Below are 5722 nucleotides of genomic sequence, written 5' to 3'. Positions count from 1 at the left end.
TCACCACTGACAACAAACAAAATTGAGAGATAAAAAATAAAAAATCCTCATGTATACTTTATAAATGGTGTTCTGTATACCAAAGAAATAAATCTTTATTTTAGAAAAGGATTCACCATATTGATATATGTGTAAACTATAAATCTTTTCCTATTAAAATGCGTGGATTAAATCTTAAGTGTTTTCAAGTTTATGCCTTTGTGGCCTGGGAAATTACCTTTTGGTACTTATGGCTTGCATAAGCAAAGTCAAATATATATCAAACTTTTATGTAGAGAAAAGAATTATTAAAATAATGGTTATGAACTCACAAGTTTGTTGTAGGTAGACAGAATTATCAAAACTCCAGACATAGAACATTTGACATAGAACATTTTTATTTTATGGAATAGATTTTAATCCATTTAGTGCTATTAATGTAAATTTTCTATGGGATGTCCATTAGACAACCATAACAAGATGAATGGCCAAGGGTTTTCTCAAAACCTGTGTATGAGGAAATTGAACATATGAGGAAATTGCTTATAAAATGTTACATTATTTAAATTTTTTCTTAGAAATCAAAGCAGTTGCTTTTGCAAAGCTGCATTTTTCAGAACTGTTCAAAATATCTCATTTAAATGAGTGTTTTAAAAAATATATATAAGGTCTACAATGAGACTTCAAATGTATTTCACCTTTTATGGGTTTTTAAAAATCAGGTATCCTTTCTTTAAAGTTCTTCAGAATAAAAAATAAAAATAAATTCTCACATTCCATTAGAAAAATGTGGAAACATTCATGGTCTGAAATTTTCTAGACTCCCCAAATCTCCAGAAGATGTGCAATTTCCTCATATACAGGAATTATTTATATATATATATATATATATGTATATATATATGTTCTATGTCAATTTATATATATATATAAAGTTAAAATGAGGTTTTTTGTTTCTTTTTCAAAAGTGCTAATTATTACATGTCTCTTCAACACATTTTGTCCAATTCTTTGTCCAACTTAACCACCTTGCATTAGGCACACTGCTTGAATTTCTAAGAAGCAGAGGGGGAAACATCACTTGTCAATTAATCCAGCTTCCTTAATTTTACTGAAGAAGAATTTCTCTACAATATTGGCACATTTGCAGTGTTCACTCTCAGGGGGGTTGTACTCTTTAGAATTGGAAAAGACTCACTCTAAGTCTGCAATGAATAATTTCTTAGATATGTGGTACCAATTCTTGAGGCATTCACTCATGGTTTTCAGATCCATGGGAAACCTTATAACTTCATAATATCCCAGAGCTTCTGTTCTCTTCACCAGTTCCATGAAGGGCCAAGTGCTTTGATGGCTCTTCACCTGCTGAAGGATGTTCTTCAGCATGCTGTAAAGCTGGTCAGGGTTTTTGGGTTCCTTACTTTTATCCTTTCCACTTGGTTTCCAGCCTGTCTCTCTAATTCCAGGAATGCTTTCTATAGGAATTTGCCAAACTCTATCTTTAAAACATGAAAGTCCAGGGTAAACTTTCTGAACCTGGGCCTGCTTTCTATCAGCTTTTTTTAAAAAAATATTTTTATTTATTTATTTGAGAGGTAGAGTTACAGACAGTGAGAGGGAGAAACAGAGAGAAAGGTCTTCCGTCCATTGGTTCACTCTGCAATGGCTGCGACAGTCAGAGCTGTGCCAATCCAAAGCCAGGAGCCAGGTGTTTCTTCCCAGTGTCTCATGTGGGTGCAGGGGCCCAAGCACTTGGGCCATCTTTTACTGCTTTCCCAGGCCACAACAGAGAGCTGTATTGGAAGAGGACTAGAACCAGCACCCATATGGAATGCCGGTGCTGCAGGTAGAGAATTAACCTACTGCACCATAGTGCCAGCCCCATCTATCGGTTCTTAAATGATCTCTTTCTGCTTTTTAATTATGACAGAAAATTCTGCATATGGTATCTGAGAATTTAGCTCACATTCCATTAAAGTGGCTCCTTCCTAATCCTTAATATAGCCAACATGTTTGGCTTTAGGTATTTTAATTTCTTTGGAGAAACCGTATTTCTTAAAGTACCCAACTGCATATTCATTCGCATATGTGAAGAAGTTCAGGATGTAATGTTTTATATGATATTTTTTCAAATGATTCATCACATGTATTCCATAATCCTTGACTTGTTCATTTGAAGTTACAGCACAGAAAACAATCTCTGTGAATCCTTTGGGTTGGGAACATATGGAAACATATACCACCAATAACATGGCCATCTTTAATTCAAGTGAGGGTTTTGTGTTTCGGATCACAGACATGATATACTCTTTTGGCATTCGGGGCAGCTGATGGAAGAACACATTCTGCAGGCCTATCAGCCACATCAGGATCCTCTTGTTTGATTTTTGGTTCAGGGAATTGCCAACCAGGTGAAATTCAATCCTGTCCGTGTGCTCTTCCAGCCTTGCTGCCTCATCCCTGGCTGAATGGGCTGACAGAAAATTGGTCTCTGGTCCAAACATTGCTACAGGGTCCATGATGGTGGACATCACCTGATGGATTAACTCCATCGGAATATCCCCCATTACTCAGGGTTTCTTGGCCTCCTCCAGAACATAAGAGTCATTCATTTTCCTCTTTTCTCCTGGGTTTGCCTCTAGCCCAGAAGAAGCTTTGCAGGCAGGACTGCTACTCCTGATCCCAGGGAAATGAGTGAGGATCAGAGTTTGTTTCGCAAGAGGCAGTTTGTCTTTTTCCTGTCTTGCTTGTTCCAGGAGTTGTTTCCTCATAACAGTGAAGACTGAGCAAAGCAATATTCTCCCAAACACGTGGGTGGTTTCATACTGAGGTAGACTGTCATAGAACTGTGGGACATTGTGGTAACACAGCCACCTTGTGTAGTTCTCTTCATATCCAGAAATATCAACATTGGGAAATCACAGTCTTCATTGAGATGGTGCCTCAAATGCCAATTGTTGATGTGGTTTAGGAACATTTTTGCCAACTCAACTATTGTTTGTCTTTCTTTTGATGGCAGGTGACTAACTTTATATTGTACAAAGGTATTCCTAGCCTGTTCAATACTAGGCTTTTCAAATGAGGGTTTCTTCTCCAAGGAGCCTTCAACCACAGGCTTTCCTCTTTGTAAAATAAACTGTCTCAGGAGCTTAAATAGGTAGAAATAACCTTGCATGGTATCCGCATCTTTCTCCTTCTGGACACAAGTAAAGAGATGCTCCATATCCAACACTATTCTCAGGAATCTGTTCATTTCTTCCTCTGACACATTCTCCAGGTGAGAAAAATGAGCAGCTAGGGCATGGCTACCACCCTGACAGGATTCCATTAGACTGACGATTATTTGCTGCAGATGGGCTCTGAGGGGAGTGGGAGAGGGGTTGGGGTTTTTCCAGCCTGCTGTGGTCCAGCCTCGGAAGGTCCAGGAGATCCTGAAGGAGGGGAGGCATTAGCAAAGAAAGGAAATGAAGGGATGAGGTTTAGGTGGCAAGGGAAGGCATCATTTTGCCGTTCCTTCTTCTAGCTTTATCTTATACTCTTTTTACATGTACTTTTGATTAAGCCTTCTTTGTCCCAAGTCTCTCTTCTTTCTGGGAAAGAACACATCACAAGTGATCATCTATGCGTAACTTTCTCTATTAATCTTGTTTTGTTTCATTTTCCTTTCATGGCCTCATCATAACCTTTCCACTAATTTTTTCTCTATTCATAGTGGGTATGTTAGCTATATGAAACTTGCTTAACTTATCTAAAGGTGTTAGACAAAATGTCTAAGATTTTATATGTTAATCGATTTATTTTAAAGGGTTAAAACTGTATAGAGAAAGTTCTAATGATTATATCCTATTTTTCTAAAGGTAAACCACACCTCCAACAACTGTGTTTTTTATAAAACCTACTTCATTGCTTAATGTAAGTGTTCCTTGTTCCTTTGTTCTACATTTCCAAGCAGGGGCATAAGGTCGTAACCTTTGTAAGAATAGTAATGCTTGTTCATCCTTCCATTTGCTGTAATATTAACTACGTACCTCCCAATCTCATCATATACTCCTGTGTAAGGCAAAGGGGAGGTCTGTGGGAACAAGCACCTGCATGCTCTTTCTGTTCTATTTTCCCATAAAACTCATTACTCATGTTTCTAATAATATTTTACTCTATACAAATTTTAGGGGATTCTCCTCATTTCTCCAGTCACCTCCTGTAACTCATTTTTTTTTACAAGAAACAACAATTTTGCCTAGATTGATATCCATTATTCTCACACTCAAACCCAATGATTACATCATTATTAAGCCTAATAAAAACAACAGAGAAGATGGCTTCAATTCAGTCAGGGGCTTCCTGCTTTGCTGAGTTCTGCCTCCCGCAGCTGTGACTTGGTCATACAGCATGGGTGACATCGCCTCCGCCACCAGCCATTACATTTACAGGACTCCTCAGCCTTGCAGGAGGAGTACACTCCAAGCTTCTCCAGTTTCTTCGCCCGCGGAGCGGAATGCAGCTGTGCCTTTTTCTGGGCGATCTGAGCCGAGCCACGGCCTTCCGGTTCTTGGGCCGTGCCCGCCGCAGCCACAGCTGTAGCCGGACCTCAGGAGCCCGAGCCAGCGGCGGGGGCACCCGAGGAGCCCTACGGCGGCGCGGGCGGCGGCGCAGGGGCCTGCGGGAACAGCGGCCCGGGTCTGGCCCCGCCAGCCTCGGACAAGCCGCCCTCCTGCACGACAGAAGGCGCCGAGTGTCAGGCGCCGCCGCCAGGGTCTCCCGCTCGGGTTCTGGTCGTCAGGAGAGCGAGACCCTCCCCGCACGCCCGGCCGCCCCTTCGCCCACCCTTCTCCCTTCCTCCGTCCTCCGGAGCGCTGCCCGCCCGGCTCGCCCTGGCCTTGGCCCGCGCGCTGGTGGCGGTGCTGTTCCCCCAGGAGGGAGAGAACTAGCGGCTCCAATGCCAAGGCCGCTGTCGCCGCACATGCCCTCCCTCGGCTCTCCTTCCCCAGGCTCGAAATTCTTTTAACATGTTGAGCGCTCTATAATTCTGAGACATTGAGAGTTTTTATTCCTGAAGAAGACTCCACCTGGTCTATTATGAAATGCTATGAAAAAATCGAGATGGATGTAGGTTGTCAAAGAACAAAGGTTGTTTCTTCAAAATAGTGAAGCCATGTGTAACTATTTATGTGTGTGTTTGTGTGTGGCACATTACAGAGTCCTTGACTCATAGCCCTTTCATGAACAGTTCCCAAAAGGTGATTCTCTCTTAGTGTAAGAGTGACCTTAAGGGTCTTGATCGACCAGGAAGCCTGGACTGGCCATGTTGTCACTTTTCTGCCAAGCCTCTAGTTCCTCCTTCGCTGCTAGGTCTCCACAGTGCTCCATGTCTAAGCTGTAGTATTGTGATCCCAGGGACCATGGAATGAGGCCTCTGATCACTCACTAGGGTGTGATCACTCACTAGGATCATGATTCTTGAGTGCTACTTTCCTGTGGGCGAGATGGGGGAGCATGAAAGGTGGAGACAGGCGGGAAGACATGGCTAGCTTCACTAGTTGCAGCTTGGCAAGAGATCAAGATGAATGGAAATGGTTTCTTATCCCCAAAGGGTTTCTCAGAGACTTGGTGCCTGAACAGTTGCTGCAATCTGTCCCAGATTCTTCCAACAAAGAAGCCATCATAGAAATTCCTTCTCCATGTTAAGTTTCCTCATAGTGTGTCCAAGGAGACTAGTGAAAATGCCAGCTGTGTAGTCTGGGGC

The 5722-nt window shown here is 42.1% G+C and overlaps 1 pseudogene; it reads right to left on the bottom strand.

The window, feature by feature from the left end:
- Window positions 1–1056: 1056 nt before the first annotated feature.
- Window positions 1057–5346, bottom strand: LOC133754939 (histone acetyltransferase KAT2B-like; annotated as a pseudogene).
- Between the last annotated feature and the right edge of the window lie 376 nt (window positions 5347–5722).

Source organism: Lepus europaeus, unplaced genomic scaffold (assembly GCF_033115175.1).
Source record: "Lepus europaeus isolate LE1 unplaced genomic scaffold, mLepTim1.pri SCAFFOLD_335, whole genome shotgun sequence".
NCBI lineage: Eukaryota > Metazoa > Chordata > Mammalia > Lagomorpha > Leporidae > Lepus > Lepus europaeus.
The sequence above is the reverse complement of the archived record's forward strand: the minus strand, read 5'-3'. Positions and strand labels throughout refer to the sequence as shown.